Below are 21,481 nucleotides of genomic sequence, written 5' to 3'. Positions count from 1 at the left end.
TTTTTCGATTTATAAAAATCAAATTTTGAATCAGTGCTTAATTTATTAATTAAAAGTATTAGAAGGCTAGTTTTATAAAAATCAAAATATTTTCAAAAATGTTAAAAGTATTTAAAATAACGAGTTTCTTACGTTAAAAAGATAACCCGGTATTAGGTATAGTAAAGGTTCGTATTTTTTGGTTGTGCTTTTTTAATATTATTAAAAAAAATAAAAAGAACGTTTTATACATTTAATTTTTGATATAGATGCGTGTGATGATTTCCTCAACCGTTTTTAGGTACGAAATTTGATCGCCTTATTAAAAAATTCTACTACTTATTTATAATGTTGGCGTAAGATTTTTTTTAACATCTTTATTTTGACGTCTTAAACACTCTTGCATGACATATTATAACGCATGTGCGTGAACATTATAGAGTAGTTATCTATCTATATTTCGCGTCAGAAAATATGGTTTGTCGATATCTCGTTTAACTGCTCAACCATTCGAGTTTCTGTATATTATACTACATATTAGTACCTACTTATATCCTAGAGACCTAAAACAAATCCGCGATTGGTCAGAGAAAAACCGTTTATACTTAGATCATGGGTGGTAATGAGCAATAATATTCGTGTAGCCACATAGTTTCCGTGGCTTAGTTCTATCACGCGAAATTTCACACGGACCGCAATTTATGCGTTTAATATCGGCATTTATCTGTGTAATATACTACAAAGTTTCCGACTCACCGTTTAAAAATATTTTCACGCGTGTGTGTGTATAAAATGGGCCCACGATCGTTCGGTTCGTATTCGATACAAAAATTATAATGCATTATGAGCGCCACCATAATATAATATATTATTATAAACTTATACTTATGCGCGTATAGACGCAAGCCGTAAATTATTATAATAACGTTAACGGAAAGCAAAAAGATAGCAAATGTAATTTCTAATGTATAATTATTTTATATCGACGGCAGCATTTCGATAATTATTATTGCTGACACGTGATACGGTGAACACAAGCGATGATCGATAAACTTGCCGATTCGCGGTCGTGTAAAATATATACGCGTAGATCTAAGAGAAGCACCATTTCAGTTTATTATAAGAAGATGAAAACATTTGAAAAGACCAATTTTCCTCCTCCAGTCTAATTAACGTTAAAAGAAAGCATTTTTCTTGAAATTAAATATAGTAAGTACCACAATCTATACGCATATAAGTGAATCAGGAATGAATGCTAACTATGTATAACATATACATAATAAAGCATATAAAGGAATTTCACAAACAAACTAGAACAAATTACAAATACATATAGGTATACATCGATAAGAATAAAAAAAAATTAAAAATAGTGACAAAACAGAATCAAAAACTAAGAGAAATGAAAAGAACAACAGACAAATGGCTCACAAATAACAACTGTAGAAAAGATGAGTCAGTAAATTAAACAAATTAAGAATTGGCCGTACAAAGTAAACTCACGGTTTCTTAATGGTTAAAGAAGATCTCACATTATGCATCAACCGTGGAACTCAACTCACTATAAGACAAATTACAACAAAATGTCGGTTTTAGTATTAGAAATGAGGCGTAATAATAAAAAAGTCTTTATCAGGGGTCCCTAAACTTTTTTTTCGCTGTGCCCTTTTTTGGATCAAATTCAGCCACGGTGCCCTGCTGTGAATACCATGAAATACAGAACGAAAAAAAATTCTATACATTTTAAATTATTTATTATGAACCGTAGACCGCCGTGCCCTTAGAAAGTGCACAGTTTGGAAACTGTTGGTCTATATTATATTATTATATACAAGTAAATACTTGTACATACCTACTGATAACTGATAATTGATAAATATTAATAGAGGAAGACCTCTATTTTAGACCCGTTATGAATACAAATTGCAAGGGGATGTAAGTGTGCATACCCTGCTCAGTGCTCACCCCTTCACCCTGAAAGGCACTGAAAATCGATTGTGCAACATTTACAATATACCTACGTCCATGTATATAGATCGGAAAATTTAGTTTTCAAGGTGGTGAATGTTTCTATCAATGTCTGCGATCTAAATCACGCGAGGCAAGAGCACTTATAAAATAAACCACAGCGTATGGCTGTTGGCTCTCCGCATATATATGCAATATATCAATTTGCGGTTGTTTCTCTATACGGAACAAACAGCGTATACATACGATATACCTATTATATATTATTACAATATTATATTATATTAGCTATAAACATATCATATATACGTAGACGTCAACATGTGTCTAATAATGTATAATGTACGAACTCGAAGTGCAAGCGACAATTATACGAAAATACTATAACATTAGGTACCTCTAAATTATTACCCTCCGGCTGTCTAATGTTATTTCGATTAGCTTGTGAGCCTTTATATTGTATATACCTATATATATATATATTTAATATGTGTGTGTGGGTGTGTATATAGTGTGTTCATAAATATGTTGTTCATAACTTTTATAATCAGTGATCGAACGGCGCTGACTTTTAAAACATTCAATTATACAGCAGACTGTTCAGACGGGTCAAGGTTCACCATGTATGATATATGCGGTTGATTTTTTTAAAAATTTGTTTTCGTCTATTAGACACATATAGTAATACATAATAGTCTATTATTAATTCTAACTCTTAGATAAATTTGAAATGGACTGTCGCGTGATTGACGGTCTAATAAGATATAGCTTAGTTGAAGTAACATAATTTTATTAAAATCTTGTATAATTTGTATATAAAATGTAACTTTTATACTTTGCAACTCTTATTTAAAATTAAAAACTATTTGTTGAATATTTAATATTTGTAAGCTAAAATGTTTACATAAAAATATTCCACTTTTTATGATGGAATTGATTAAAATATAGAATATTCCGATCATTGTTATGAAACCTGAAAAAAAACTAAATGTTGCTAAAAATAATTTTAACTAGGTCAAATCAAAGTAGCTTAAAATTTAAATAATTTGCACTCATGCCGACATACTTAGAATCTAACAGTGAAGTTACGCGCACCTATGTATATTGTACACATATAGCATATTATATTTTGGTGACACATCAAAATATCCCTGACAAAATATCCCCTCAAAAATATTCCATGATAAAATATTCCACGTAAATATAAACTTAATGTAAAATTAAATCTTTTTATAAAAATTGCATAGATATTAACGCAATACAATTATTTTTAACATTTATTGAATACAAATTATTAAAAATGTTTAAAAAAGATATTAAAATAATATGTTTTTCGTTAAAAATTATTAAACTTATTATAATACTAAGTTATGTGCTATTGATTTTAAATATTTATTATTATTAGTTTCATCATATCCACTTATAACAAACAGCACTTAACATATTATCCAAATTTATATATATATATATTAATTTTTTTGAGATACTCCATCTTTGGATAAATTTTACCATTTTTTAATTTAAAATTATAAAAAAATGTTAATTAAATAGTTTAATTTAAGACTGTTATAGCTTACTACAAGCGGCATTATTACTAATAACAACTATTATAACTTAGGTTAAAATTTGAGTATGATTTAGTATTTACGCGGAATATTATGTCATGAAATATTTTGGTTTAGGAAAATTTTGTCATGGATCCATATATTCTATATTGGCAGACTTTATATACTAAGGTTTACTCTGGTAAAAGGGGTGAGTGTAGTGAGTATCATCTTGAAAATTAACAAATAGCATTTAATATCTTTTACATATAATATATAGAAATGACTTGATTAAAAATAATAATATATGATTATTTTATTCTAACTATTCGTAAAATCAAATGAACTTTTAGTATTTCATATATTTCCCAATTAGGAATAATGCCCAAAGTTCATATCAAATATAATATAGAAACAACACACATTATAATAACGTTCGCAAAAAATATGATGTCCGCGAGCACCACTGCATCAATAATATTACAATACATTACGCCCATTACGGAGAAAAAATAAATTTAATCTCCGAAAGATAGTACCATAGGTTTGAATAAAATATACGAGCCAATATATGTGAGCCAATCGCACATTATTATCTAGTGTAAATATAAATTATATATATACATGTATAGAATATGGTAAATGTACTTAAAATACTCGAATAAATGCTCATCACGACTCTGGCTAGTGGGCCCCGTTACGATAATGTAATACGTATATTATTATTGTGCTATGGCGAACAACTTTATTTAAATTTTTCATCCAGTTCGTTTCATTGGTAGGTTTATACACTTGAAGTATGTGTAGGTCGTCAGTATACGTGTGTTTTTCAAGTACAATATTATAAACGTCAATGACCATTGTCGAGGCGCTGACGAGAGCGTTGTATTTACTGCTGCAGACGATGAAAAACGACCGTTAAAATATACGACCGTAAGTACATTATACGGACATCGTAGAAAGCCAATAAAAAACGGTTCATCGGAGTTTTACGAAATTGTGTTTTGGATTTTCAAATGGGATTTCTCTCACGTGTGTATGTGTACACAAGTGTCCAGTTCATTTTCTACACGGTATAAACAGTAGATGCTGTACTAAACGCCGACGACCATATGATCTGTCGATATTGAGCACACCGCACGCGACGAACGTCTATTTATTACAGTATGACGCATCTAATATGCCGTATAGTACCTATTGTATTTCCGTATAAAGGAGGGAAAACAAAATTAACAAAACGCATAAATCGTAAGACACAAAAGCGCGCATTATCATACGTGTTTGTCTCGGGTACGATTTAGAATATTGCATATAATATACGTAGAAATAATATGTCATGAGTACATTGGGTACGTTATAAAGTGGGAATTTTTTCACATGCGAAAAAAAATGCAAAGCGACGAAGGAAAAAAATAAATATATATTACAAAAAAGAAGACGAAGTTTCTCACGTTAAGTGTATATAAGTACTGTGTAGGTATGTCGCTGCCGGTGCTGCACCGTTATACATTTCGAAAATCGACCAGCCTATTTTATTCTGTTCTATACAGAGTATAGGAAAGCCTTGAGGATTTGATTCGTTTTGTCTAGTTTTTGGTACTATTATTACCGTTAATAATAAAAAATAGTCCCACGATTAAAACACTATTTAAAATTTATACGTTCATAAAATAATGAACGTTGAAAGATTAATATTTGTGCATAATAATTTCGTGAATTTAAATAGGTAAACACTTACTCTGGGAACGTTTAAGACATAATATGAATCGAAATTCGAAAAGAGTATAATATTTAGGTAATAATAATTATAATATACACTATGCGCGATATACTTACATACAATTATCAAAAATAAAATGTGATATGTTTATACTGCGGGTTAGTGGCACACATATGATTATTGAAGTGTCTTTTAGTTTTTTTCATCATTGCGTTATTCTTATTGTTTCAATTTTATGGCTAACATATTTTGGGCGAAAGTCTATCATCCTGCAGCAGGTGAACAACTGTTCTATATGACTACTTGCAACGGGTGTGCCGTCCTCCAACTGTCGAGTGGTTCATTGTTGGAACCGAACCATTTAAAAAAAATAAAAACAGATTTCCAGCCATTGAATTCAACCATATGCACACATACTCACACTTAATATTAATATATATATATAAGTATATAATGTATATACATTTGTCGATTCAGCTATAGAGGACCTACTAACCACGGTAACGTACATTCCAACCACAAGTAGATGAAGATTCCTTGACCCCCATGGATTAAAATACATACATGGGCGTAATGAGTATATTTGTTGTCGAGAACTGAGAAGAAACATAGGTAATTTATGATACTGTATACTCGAATTAGAAAGGGTTCAAGACCGATAAAACCACGAATGCTTGCTTACGAGATTTTCAACCCGTATTCGATAGTAAAATATAAATGTGATGTACCAAGTACTTACTAGCTATGTGCCAGTAGATGACTGTATTGCAATAGTCACTAGCAAAGTAAGTATAATCGAAAATTAAGATCATAATATACTCATTTGGAAATAATCTCAAATGAAATTTATCACTTCTGGAACTAAATCAAATGTTAAATTTTTCATCAAATTAATAAAATATATTGTTTTCTTCACAAAATAGATTTAAATGTACTGTCATGTTTTATGTACCTGAAATTTGAAAAAAAAAATGTAAAAGTTTATTTTTTTGTTACCTAACCAATACGTAACGTCGTTAAAGTTATAGTGAAATATCTGACTTAGATTTTTAACTAAAAAATTTACATTTTTAATTCCTGAAATAACATAAAATACCTACCTTTTACTCGCATTATATTATATTAATATTATCGAGAAAATACGAAGTAATACAACGTGCATTCCAGCTATACTATACCTATATTAGATTACTGAAAAGTTATGTAGACTGTCGTTGAACTCTGTTTCTTCTAATATTCGTGATGTCGACAGTTCACCGCAGCATTCTAAAACTCGACTCTTTTATATCAATACATGCAACCATAATATATAATAAATAATAATACATGTAGATAAAATTACTTAATAGTATTATAGAACTTGGACATCCGATATAATATATTTTAATGACAATAATAAAATACCAAAAAGGTATATCAGATATCTACTATGCAATGCACTGTAAAAAAAAAATAATAATAACGAAATATTTTTTTTTTTTTTTGGAACCGACACCCTATACAGAAGAAAAACTATAAAAGTGATTGTATGTTATTTAATTTAAATTGCAGTCAACGTTACAAAAATTGAAAAATATATTACATTATAAAATAATAAGATTTTTTTCTTTTAATGGCTAATATATATACCTATATATATATTATATATATATATACGAGTATAATCGTATATTATACAGTCTAAACTATAAGCGATTTTATCTGAATAATTTATTTACATAATAATGTTATAATATATTTGTTTGTAATTCACCGAACTGTTTTATTAGTTTTTTTTTTAAATCTGACGTTAAGAAGTCTAAGCTTACACGCTCAATCGTCCGCATAATTCGTAGACGTTAATGTAATGATTTATATGCATATTATGCTTATAATATATTATAATAATTGTTCGTTTCACCATGCAATTTTAGGCTTAAGCTGATATTTTATTATACGACATAGACATCATACCGAGAAAACAATAATAAAACAATAACCTTTAATTTCTAAATATTACTCGAGGTAATAAAATACCTAATCACATTTTTAATAACTTGGATATAATAATATTTAATATAATTGATACTGCTACGACGTAATATTTTTTAATAAAAACTCACAAAGAAATCATTTTATAGCTCACGAAAAATATTTGATTGACAAAATAACATTGATTAAAACTAAGATATAAACATAATATTACCTATCTATATATATGCATAACAAATTATTTCATCAACCACGAAATAGACAATACCTCGTGAAAGGATATCTTAAAAACGATGATTGGTTTTAAGATTTCAATAGAATTGTTCTTTTTATTGTTATATCTATTATTTAATTGTTTTCAAGAAATAATAATGTTATTTTTGGATTTCTTCAAAACTTGAATTAAATATTATAAGTTATAATCAATCAAAACAGTACTGATTGTAAAGTAGTACCTAGGTAGCACAAATTGTGTAGATGATTTTCAAAGGTACATCAATGCTAATATCTCAACACTTATATAATTTTATGCTTTAGCCAATATAATTAAATAACAATTTTATAAATAGTTTATTGAGACATGCGTTTAAAAACCTCGATATCTACAACATCGAAAAACTAATACTTACTATGCAATTTAAAGTAAATTCTTTACTTCTGTATTGCAAAATAGGAATATCGTGAGAATATAAAATTAATTGTTCAGATATTTTAGTCAATGCTAAGTTCTAATTACTATTGACCCCCGTGAGATCCTGCATTGACTACATTGTACTTTTTCCTACACTATTAAACGGTATGACGGACAAAATTAATTACTGCTCGAAATGGTGCAATTACCTAATGTGTTTCATTTAAACAATAGCGTAATGTAATTTGTAAAATATATAGATTTTTAATACGGTTCTTCAAATTGATTAGTAATCGAAAAGCATGATATTTTATAATGTAATTTTAAACTAATTATACATTGCGTCATTGTGATATATAATCTTGCATACTACCTTTATTTGCAGTTGTATGTAGAATGCAGCTGATTTTAAAACTTATAATATTCATTAAATGAGTAGGTATTAGGAATAAATGAACGAATAAAATGTTGCTTGAATAATATTTTTTTTTTCTTAAAAGATTACCGGTGTATCCTAAATTGTTAATCACTGACATCAGACATAAAAATATGAAAAATAATTGTAGACTGTAGTTACTAGTTATATAGTATTCTCAATCTATATAGTATCTTAAAAATCCAGGTATTAAGTTCGTTTATTTTTAAATTTAAGTTATTAAAATAAATCATAACTCCACATCCCTGACTATATTTCTTTCGATAAATTCGTGTTGAAATTTAACAATAAAAAATTCATTTGTAAATATCAAATTTATCAACTTATTAGATGATGCCGTCGTGATAAAAACAGTTGAAATTTGTTATAATTATTATAAATCATAACCTACAATCGGTGAAATTCACAATTAATAATTACTGCGTTTCCAGTTTAGCCTGATTTTGAGGAGTATTATTTAAGTGCGTAGACATACTATACGGAATATAAACATTCGTGCCTTATAATATTTTGCAATAAGTGTAGCGTTTTCAGCAAAATTGATTTTTGCAACTGAAAGTATTTTTTAATAATTTTAGATTGTTATTGCTAATAATGTTCTTCAACAAAAGAAAATATTACGTAACTCGTTCATTAATTTTCACCTTTACATACCAAACAATATTTAAAAATATATGACTGTATAAAAAGTAGGTACAAATAATGATAAATGTAGTCTTACCAAACTCTTATTAGAAATGTGTTTTTTAAAAAATTAATATTATTGTACGAAAAAATAGTTTTGTTTGTACATACAAGTATATAATTTTGATTTTTAACGTATGCATGTTTTTTAATGTATTAAATTCATTGCTTTAACATAAATAATAAAATCGGAACATTCGAGAGCGTATATTCATAAACGAGAGTTATATTAACCTGCTTTTTGAAATAACAGGCAAAAACAATTTGGTTTGCTTTAAACATTATTGCCACGGGTAAAGCTGTAAAAATATACGACAATACCCTAAAGAGTCGACCGTCGGGTCCCTTGGGATGCGAAAAGGACTTTCCCAGTAAAATTAGCTTTTTTTTATTCTATAGTTACCTACGTGATGTATTATGTATATGTAGGCAGTGGCACACTAATTGGATTAGCATAATATACATTAATTTAAACTCAATGTTAATTTTTTTAATTTTCGTAAGATCCAACGAATATATAAATTGTATACGTTTTATTTAAACCGAATATAAAAAATATTTGAAAACATATATACATTTTTAAACTGCATATTATACAATACATTTTTAATTGAAGAATATTCATTATTTAAAAAAACTTTTACAATTTCTTTTAAATATTTTTTTTTTTAATTTTAAGCTATTATAAAACTATATATTTTTATATTTTTTACGACTATTTAGAATTGTTATTTAAAATGAATCTTCAAAAACAGTTATAGTTCATATAAGTTTTCTTCAACAAAAAAGTCACCATTACCGAGTATATGATGATTGTATAGAGCCTAAAAATATTTTGGGAAAAAGGTCATTTTTAAATCCTTAAACTCGTAAAAGAAGAGGGGGAGGACACGTTCTATAATCAACCTTCGAATCAGATTCAGTACCTAAATATAATATTATCAACAACACAGGTCACGTTGTTCAATGTAGACCAAAGTCATGGTGACACATTGTCGCACAATACATACATTGGGGTCATACTTACGTGCGTACGATTGAATAATAATTGTAAATAGAAATATGTACGGAATATTAAGAATTCCGTAAACACAAAAAAGTACCTCTATTATTATTATATTGCTATTCCCTAAACCTTTCTTTCGAATACTTATATTAGTATCGCGCTGAACCGTTTAACATTCTTAAGGAATATAATGCGTTTTTAAATCATCAGACATTAGGCGGGTTGCAGTCCAGGCGGACTTACATACCGTGAACACTGAACACTGAACAGTATATTTACTATGATTTTTTTTTCATGTTGTTTTTTTACCATCGAGTCGTGAAACAACTACAGAACTCATCTATTTTACTTGTAAAAGCGCGCGCGCGAGTGACAAACATTAGAGAACAATAAAGAGAAATATTATTATTATTGATGATCGCTACGAACAGAGGTGAAATAATTCGTAAATAAATAATGAGTATAAGAGACGTTATACTATGCAACACATAGTTAACCGCATATTGAATAGAACACTATTAAGTTAATATATAAAATAATATTTATTATAAAGCGTATACATAGTGCACGTTTATCCCGTTCGCAACTTTATTGTAGTCTACTCATATACCATACAAAATAACCGGGTCGATGTAGATTCTTACATATTTTTATAAAAATAAAAAATGTTTTATACTTCAAGGTTGTAATCATATGCATTGATACATTGCACGATCGTTACTCGGATGTCTAATGTAACGTTCGACCCGATTGCTGGATGAGGCGTAATATTATTCGAACGAAATTGAATTGCTAATCCAATCCAGCAATCGTCCTCCAAATTAAATTTCTAATTTTTTTTTTTTTTTTAAAAAAACATTATAAAATCATCTTATGTACGCTAGATATTGTTGTACTGGTTTTGTAATATTCAGAAAAACACATTTTTACCAATAAACAGAATGAAATTATTATTATATTGTTTTATGTTGATTTCTTACACAATACATTATAGACTACAGTATACGTAAGTACCTATTTTCAAGTTATGAACGTATTATTTTATACCAATCATTTTCATCTAACCTAACAGTTAGACTTTTATAACTATTTTATAACCTAACTTCGTATTTCATACTGTGTCTATTTCGAATGAGTCCTTAAGGTTCTGCAAACAAAATCATAGAATTATAATGGTTTTATTTATAAATATTATAAAAAAATACTACAGTATTTTAATTATTTTTATAACAATTATTAAATTAATACTTTATACGTATAGGTACTTGTCAAAAGTAGAATATTTTATTGCATATAAAATATATTGTGTTATTAATTATTATTTACAACATTTAAACAAGAATTTTTAATAACTATTGAAACCAAGTTATCAAAATCGTTTTTGAGTTTTGAGGTATAACTATGTACCAATTGTATCAGTATAATACTACAATGTAGGTATAATGCGAGAAGCGATATGTCAGCAGATTACAAATTGATGGATACTCATATTATGACATGTCATGATAATATATAAATTTTAAAATCTCTAGGAACATACTGTACCTACTGTATACCTTTGTGCAGGATTAAAACTTGACGTGAATCGTAATGTAAATGTTTGGTGTAAATGATTGGTTACAATTAAACCTGTAATATTATAAGGTGTTTTCAAGATTAAGTCGGCGTGTTCACAGTATTTTATTAAAGTATATAATATACGATTAAAAGTCTAAGTAATATAATTGTGGAGTGTGGTACTTCGGTAAACTATATTGTAATATAATATCGTTATGCACGTGCAAAACAATTTTACATTTACTTTTTTCTAACCTTGATCGTTGTATGTACTTTTATAAAAAGTTGTATTATTAAAATATTCATAAAATACAATTTGCAATGTTACGTTACGGATATATAAATTTATGCAACACTTAATTCAAAGCTTTTAAAATGTTCAATTCATACGTGGGTATATTATTGTACAATATAAAATGAATTAAAAAAATAATTATAATAAGATATTATATTATAGCAGGAAAACATATTTTAGAGTAGAAAACATATTTATAGACAGTATTAATTATTTTAATACGAAATCTTCATAATATTATGTTTAACATTTTTCTTTTTTAAATGTAATTATTTTAATTATTATAATATTTCATCAACAGATCGTATTAAACATGCTTTTGTGAATTATACGTAAGTATATGTTATTTTACTTCGATATCAGTGCTATACTGCATAATAATATGTGTAGAATTAAAAAAAAATTTATAGAATCACGAAAACTTATTTTAATTTATTCTTGTATACAGCATGTTGCTTTAGAAAGTTTAACATACGAATGATATAAAATATATTTTAGCCCTTACACTTCGTTCGGTAGTACAAAACAGAGTAGAAAAACTATTATGAATCCACAGCATTTTCTTCTAAATATTATGTTTATATAATCGTTTAAGTATTTTAGACTTAACCACCATTGGTATGTTTGTATGAAAGTCCGATACAATATATTAGTTGAAAAATGATTCGTTTCTATATATAAGAAGCATACGGTGGTGTTTACCGCAGAATTGAAAATAAAAACTATTCGAATTATATCGTATTAAAGTCTCTCAGAAACGAGAACGACTTGGTAACGGTGCGGGGTGGTTCAATTATTTATAGTGCTTCTATTCGGTCGGTCAGTTTTATTATTGTATATATTATAGTATTATACCTATATAGTATTACGACAACGATCGAAAATCAAGATCTCTGTAGGTTCGGCTTGAATAAGTGCATGCACATCAAAGTACAACATATATATATATTATATATATAAACATTGCAAGGTTTTGTAATGATCGTGTGAAGGTATATGGGTACATAATATTATTACGAATCTGGTGAATACGATAAGACATCGTGTACGATTTCGTTTATAAAGCGTTTGGTTTTTGTTTTATTTTGCAGTATTGTTTCAAAACTGCGGAAAAACACGCTACGATAAAAACCAATCGATTATGTAAATTAATATTGTGTGCCAGTACCACCAACACATTAATACGACCGCGAACCTGACTAGCGGTACGACCGCGTAGGTCGGAGTATTGCGGTTCAGTTATTTTAACGGTTAAACAGGCAGGTAGGTAAATATAATAATAATGTATTTTCTAGGATTAGGTATACATTGTAGAAAAATAAAACACAAGATTATAATTATTATGAAAAGAAATACCCGTTTGGATGAAAAACAACGACGACGACACGAACTATATATATACTTGAATATTGTTGTTATTTAGGTAAATGGGAACCGTGGGAGCTTGGACGTTCGCGTGAGCGATTTAATGGTAGAATAATAATAAACAACCCGGAGTCGACGCGACGCAATTATGTAATGAAATAAAAAAGAAAAAGATATTCGTAAATATAATGATAAATACTTCTATGGAAAATAAAATACAACAAATAAAAAAGAGAGCGACGCGCGACGGTGGTCTGAAGTGCAGGTGTTGAAGATGAAAAATCGGTCGAATCGCTGCGAAAAAGATAACTGTTCAATTGTTTACAAAATAATAATTAACGTCGATGACTACGCAAAACTATTATAATTTTGAGTTGGTATATACCCCAATTATGACCTGTACCTAAATGTGTACCTATATAGAAATATATACATACCAATAAGTTGTAATATAAGCGCGTGACGGTCCTCGGCGACCCACGACGAGAAGAGACGATTATTATTATTGTCGTATTATTGTCAATAATAAATTTAACCGTTTATTAAACGAATAAAAAAAATACGGTCGTGTTCTGTTTGTTCGACAAATGTTTTTTTCGACCCGTTTTTATTTCATTGTCACGTATTATTTTTGTTACAACCGGAAATAATACATTGATTTTCGATTATATGCTGTGGGACGATGGTCTTGATGTGGTGTCGACCGACAGATTGTGCACAATAGTATAATACCTATTATAATTTATAATTTTTTGTGTATTTAGTATATGGACCAGTAGTACAACGACAAAAGTGTCTGTTGGTCGTAATTAAAAAAAAAAATAACAATTTTTTGTAGCACTGAAACAATCTTTGTTTTTCTATCCTTCCGTCCTTCCTCTTCATTTTTCTAAAAACTTGGCACTAAAAACAAAAAAAAATCTACCAATTTGATAATCAAACTTGAATTTTAAACCTACAATTTTAATTTTTTTTTTTTTATTTATAATTTTCCGAATTATTTCCTGTCACTAGTCCATTACGTTATTTGTGAATATCTCGTATTTGAGGTTGTTTTTGTTTGTTTGTTCGAAACAAATGACCCATCAGCATATTGTAAAATTACTATTGGTTCGGACCGAAAAAAGTTTCATTAGGTAGTTCAGATTATTACGTGCTCAAGCATTTAAACGATCGCAAAGTATACGGTACCCATTTTCAAAATGGCTCACGAATATTGAAAACGAAATAACGATATACTCAAACGATTGTTAGTCACATACTAAATATAACACATTGAACAAAACGTAAATCCCAAAGGGCCAAAGGGGGTGTGAGTGAATCCAGTTTTCAAAATTATACCTTTTTAATTGCCAGAAACGTCCGCAGTGTTATTAATGATACATTTGGTAGAGACTGACAGCGTCCTTATAATTGTATCGTTAATTTGAATATATCATAAATTCATTTTTAGAAATATTAAAAATAAATTCAAACTAATAAAAATATTTCTATTCAATCCTCTTATCTAATACCCAAAAATTAAATCGATCAACCTGAAAAAAATTACATTCTTTGAGAACTATAATATTAAAAATCAAAAATACAGTGATTACAATAGATTTTATTTTGTGAAAATAATAGCATTTAGGAATCAACCAAAAACCAATTTATGATACAATAAGAAAAAAAAAATACTATTAACATTTTAAATTAACAAAATTATTGAAGATAATAATATTATAAAATTGTAAAATTAAATGTTTGAGAGGAATGTATTATGCAATTCACCTTTTTGTGGATCATTACATATCTTTGGAGAATACATATATTCAATCAAATATGATTTTTAGTTTAGAACATATATGGACGCCACCGGAACATTAATCTGGTATCATTTTGAGATGCACTAAAAAGATTCCAAATATTAAAGTTGTGTAAAACATTGTGATGTTCAAATACGCCCCCCATCTATTGAGAATTATAAATTCGTTACTATATTTAGTATATATCTATATATCCGAGTATATTATATCATAATAATCGACCTCGGTAAAAATGATGACCAATCTGAAAACGACGACTTCTGCACTAATATTATTTATACAGATCAGACAGATTTTGGAATACAGTGAGTTTTTTATTTCGTCCGTTCCCACAGCGTGTTGCTGACACCTAACCTGACCTGTGTGCGTCGATCTACGTTATTTCTGCGATCTGTTTATAATACCAGCTGTGCCACATACCTGTATGACAAACTCGCGGAATTTCGGACAAAATCTATCGGTCGCAATAGCGGGATTGAATAGGTAATTGAAAATAATCGATTATCGTTGCATAGTATTAAAATATTATATTATTATGATGGGAAATTGAATGAAAAACGTGGTTGTCGCAATGCCGACAAGGTCCGTAGCAATATTATAATTCATATAGGTACTATTATAATATCATATATTATTGAAAAGCCTGAGAAAATCATTTGCTGCTATGCCGGATTATCTCGTCCGTTTGACAGTATTATCACGTGCTAGCTATATACGTTTTAACCAAATCGCACTGTACTGCTATGGTTACATTTGATCATATTATATTTTCTAAAGATGTACATAACAATACACCTATATTTATTATGTGTATATAGGTACCGTTTTTTGTGTGGGCATTAAAGTATTAAACGAGTCCCCATAAGTTGTATTGAGAAAAAATTACAGTTTTACCATGTGTATAGGTAAAACATGTATTGTATTCGAGTGTGATCGAAGCGTATTCTTTAGTTACCAAATTTATTATACACAATTGTAGCATCTACGTCAGTAGATAACGGATGGTTATTTGTTCATGTAAACAAGTTGAGCCTGCAAATATTTCGTCCCCGATAAATATTAAGATAGAATATATTTTAGTCCTAGTAAGAAGAGGAAGTTGTGAATGATTCGCCATAGCACGTTTCGAATTTAGAACCTTGGTCCCTTTGGTTTTGATATAATTGGCAATCTGAAAACCCAATATAGCATTTTATGTAATAACACACATTTAGAATCAAAGTTTAAATCTATATTATATTATTAATGCATTTTAAAATTATTTTATTTTTGAATTTGTAATTATATTGTATGTATTTACTATTTGTACTATTATCATTTTTGTATAAAAAAAAAAAATACTGCAAAAATAAAAACTTGACCGATAATCCAAACTTAATATAGTTTTTTTGCTTATTGTTTTTAATTAATATTAAAAGAATTTAACATGAATTAGTTGAATTAAAAATTTGGCAGATAGTGGATCGATATTTTTTTTTCTATTTTAATAATCGCATATAATCATAATCAACAATGGTAATATATTATTATGCATAATGCATATGGTAATATATATATATATATACTATGGTAATATAGACTCTTTAATCACTGCATTATGCCTATATAATATATTAGGTATGGTATTTATGTGTAACAATGAGTTGTATTTTTACAACACGTGCTCAATAAACGCTAAAAAAACTTAAAACGAATATCATATTCGCATCTAAGGTATGTCAGTTTGCATTATGCATTATACGCGTGCGGTCTTTAGTACGCTATTCTTACCGCACGTTACATTAAATTCACTCGAAAGTTGCGGTTACATTTTATCAATCTCTCATCCGTATACACAATGTATCTTTTTTTATATAGTACCTATCTAAGCATTATACAACGCGGCTGCGTTTAATTGAATGTATAATATAATATTATAATAAATAATAATAATAATATACGAATTGGATTGTAAATTACATTTGTAGGATTTCTATTACACTTAAGTTAAGGGGCAAATAAATTGTAGCTATAATAATAGTAATAGGTATGCTTAGTAACAATATAAGTAATATGAATGCCACCGATATCACGTATTATTATTTATTTTATTTGTATCAAATGGTTTCTATGAATTGTTGGCGGTGATTTAAAAATAATATTGCCACGGCCCACGGGTCCAAAAGCATTTCGCTACATGTTATTGTATTTACGTTCTAATTTTCCCTATAAGTATAATATTATACCGAATTACAGAAAGGAAACTCGCTTAAGATACTTGACTGAAAAATTGGATATAGTTCGCAATTCGATCGAAATTTATAATTTATAATAATGATGTTATATTGTATGATATTATTATAAGACATTTTTTTTATACGAATTTTGAATCGATCTATACTACTCTCTATAACTATTACTTTTATACAACAACACAGTATCACCTCGCAGATTTTTAGTGCGACTAAAGCGGCTTTTCCGTAATTATCTTACGCCTTTGTGTGATTATAGTAAGTAGCATTTTGTCGGATGGATAAAAAAAAGTAGTTGCTATAAAAGTCCTTTTTCTATTTTACTGTGATTGGTTGATATCCGCGATAAGTCATGCACATTGTATAACAGAGTGTATATTTCTTACAAACCATAAATTACGTTACCATTTTGAGTGATCTAATTTAACAATATTATGAGTAAATTACAGTCCTATAATATTGATAACAAAATATGTAGATACCTATATAGGATAAAATCGGTTATTATTTATAGTTTATAAACATTAAATCCCGAATACATACTACCTCGGAGTACCTCCACTAATATGAAACGTGTATACAAGACGAACGTATATTTTTAATATAGGTACACGTAGACATAAAGATGTGTAGTGGAAACTTATCTTAAGAATTTTCCAATGAATCGGCTATCTATAAGGAAACGAATCGGCTGTGTCAACATTGTCAAAGACATGAGAATCCTGAGAACCTGTAATATAAAGTTTTTGTCGTTTATTGCAGATAAAAAAAAAATATTGATTACTCGCAACCCAATGTATACCGCGAAATGAAACTCAAATGAGATCGATAAGTTTTCGAACCAACAATTGGCGTAACATATTATAATAACATCGTTTCCACGGTTCAATGGAAAATTGGTAGAGGACTAAATACTATGAAAATCCCATCGGGAGTAACGCATGTAAAATATCAAATACCATAAATCCACGCATTGTCAGAGGGAATTTAAATGAATAACGCGTTATCTGATTTGTTTTTTGGTGTCAAGCATAAAAACAATATAATATATAAATGAAATGAAATATTGAATTGATTTTTTGATTTTTCAAAATTGAAAATAAACATAAATGTTAGCATAGCATAATGATATTATTTTTATTCGTCTTCGGTTTCAAGTTTCCTTCTATTGCTATAAATATCAATAATATAATTTACTAATATATTATATTTTTGAAAATATAAATGCACATGGTTTATAAATGGAAAAACAACGATAAAATTAACATAATAATATATACATTTTCCTGTATCTAAATATTAATAATAAAAAAAAATAAATAAAAAAATGGTTTCGTCAAGTTCTTAAAGTACTAAAATAGTCGATAGTGTTATTAGCCTCATAATATAAAAGTAATTGTGTACACCGGTTTAGGACATTGAGATTTGCATGGTTCCTTTTTTTCCTAAAACCCAACACCATAATAAATTCGCGCATGCATTCTATTTATTGATTCAATATAATATGATCAAAAAAACAGTATCATAAAACCAAGTTTTAACGACAAAACGAAACTGGAAATGATGTATCCAAAATAAATTTATTTTGCAAGTAAAAATCATCTACAATTTTAATTTATTATTCATTAAAATACACGTATAATAAAATTGTTGAAGAATAAAACATACGTTTTTTAAACCATATAAATAATATATAGGTATGTTATTATAATATAGGTTTTAGTATATACATTATATGTAAACAGAATATAGATTCTTACAGGCTGGTATTACAGTGATATTTTACTTAAAATAAAATGTGTATAATATACCTAAAGCACAAATCCAGAATATTTTATTAGGTATACTGTACGAGCACTTAAACCACGATTCTATAGCAGTCTATAAACGAATTCTAATGGTTTTTTTTTAAGTTTCAACTGGAATATTTTGCCTTCGCGACTCGTGAGTATACATTTAACCTAAACTGATCATGTTTGTTTCGACCAACAACTATAATATTTTAATTCGTTTTTCACAAAATGCTTACCCATAATTACCCATAATAATAATATATATAATATATTCCTATAATGTTCAGATTATTTGGACTAACCATTGTATAATAAATTTCCACTCTATATATATAATAATATATATCTAGTGCATATGATTGGACGTTAGTAGAATTTCTAGACACTATCACATTTATATTATAATGAACACTGGGAGATAAAAATTTATATTAAGTTGATTAACAATCCGTTTGTATAATGAAGTGTTTTAAGATTAAAAATAACAAAACGAAATTAAACTATAAAAGTATTCATTAATAGGGGAATCCTACATTTTACTCTCTCTCTCTCTTCCTCTCTTTTCCTCTTCTTGATCGAGTTAATTAACATTGTGCATTTTTAAAATATTATGCAAATGTACAGTGCTTGCGTATTATGTAAAGAAAATGTTCGTTGACTACAAAATAATATTATAGGGACCGCGCTTAAAATCATATTGTCAATAAAACAAAAATGTATTACATACTCGATATTTTGATCACCATCATTTTACGTGTACCAGTACTAACTTCAGCTGAAAATACGAATTCGGTTCCGCCGGGAGGGTTGCGAACAGCTATATTATAACATTTATAATGTAATAATCTAATACATTTAAAAATAAGTTAACAGATGAATTCATCTAAAATACAAGACGCCTAACGCGAGCTCTGCCGCCATAGTAGACTGAATTTAAAATGTCGACTTTTCAATAAAGCAGGAAATTTTTTTAACAATAAATTTACTCAATTTCTGATTTTTTAGATTTTTTATACCATTTATAAAGAATGTCTTGTGGTGATACAAACATTTGATACAAAAATAATAATCAAAGTTATATAAAATACATAAAAACAAAATAGGAATGGTCTGCATACTTGGTGAATTGTTCTGTATATACTAGCTATTATAAGAAATTACCGACCTGTCCATTTATAGCCATGGAATTAGGATTCGTAATTTAAGTCCAACCCTTCGAATTCAATGAAATTTCTTATACTTGGGTGTAAGAATAATGTCATATTCTATTGGTTTGAACTATTGGTGGTAGAAAATAAAAAACACGTAATATGTACAAATATAAATATAAATCTATTCTGTGAATAGATTATTGCAATACGAAACAGGATTGCATTGCGTCGTAGTGGAGTAATATAATGGCATGTTTCGATCCACTAGGCACTGACCCAATGATAATAATAATATTAAAAATAAATTCGACAGAAAATAATGGTGTTTGTCAATCGAAACATAGATTTACAATAATATATCTGTATTAAAATTGTATTATCACTATTAGCCGCATAGGCATGCGTAATAAATCGTATGATATGCGGTAAACGGGTAAAGCACTTATTGAAAAACATAAAACATTGAAATTTTAAACCACTATTGCAAAACCAAACTGCGGTCGCAATAGTTTATTAGCATCGCTGTCTATTTATCTCCTCATTATAACATTAGTAATAATTATTACATTTAAATAACCTGAAAGTCGCGTGCATTGTTTTTAGTCAGTAAACCGGCCGAAATGCCTTATCAAATGGAAATTACCACCATATAGAAGATGCTGTGCTCCATACATAAACTACATTTGTCACAGAAATCTTGTTAATAAATTAATAATTTAATTTTTTGCTTTTCAAAATCCATCCGCATTTGTATAGCATACTTTTAACACGTTACAGCATACTCATTTACCATATACAATGTCATATTATTTAAAAGTGCATTTATAAAAGATACGTTTTGTTTTTAACAAATATGTCAATATTTCTCAATAGTATATACTATACACGATATAATAATATTATCTTATTGTCACACGCCTTCGATTGTAAGATCTAAGACACGTAATATAAGCAATTTATTTGATATACCGTTATAAACGACGTTACATAATAAGTGCATGTACCTTTTCGATAATAAAAGCTGGCGGCGCTAGCGCTTAAACCTTGAGGTGTAGAGGTTGGTTGCTGTGTCTACGAAGATAAAATTGTTTTTATTTTTTTTTTTGCCATAAAAACTTAAATAGAAACACTAAATCACGCACACATAATGTACAAGAATATGACAACACGCATAAATCGAAACGTATTTGACGGATTCAATATTCTCGTTGTCTTAATACATATTATATAATATTATAAATTACCCATTTATCCATGTGTAGTTCGTAGAAATGTAGTTTATATTTTAATATATAGTCTGACATTAGGAAATTTTGATGTAACAACACATCTATAACTCAAAGTT

General features: G+C 28.2%; 1 protein-coding gene across 1 annotated transcript in view; it reads left to right on the top strand.

Moving 5' to 3' along the window:
- Positions 1 to 21,481, top strand: part of LOC114133002 (serine-rich adhesin for platelets) — an 82,708-nt gene that overhangs the window by 42,876 nt on the left and 18,351 nt on the right. The gene's annotated exons all lie outside the window — the stretch shown is intronic.

Source organism: Aphis gossypii, chromosome 1, assembly GCF_020184175.1.
Source record: "Aphis gossypii isolate Hap1 chromosome 1, ASM2018417v2, whole genome shotgun sequence".
Taxonomy (NCBI): domain Eukaryota; kingdom Metazoa; phylum Arthropoda; class Insecta; order Hemiptera; family Aphididae; genus Aphis; species Aphis gossypii.
This window is presented reverse-complemented; position numbering and strand designations above follow the sequence as displayed.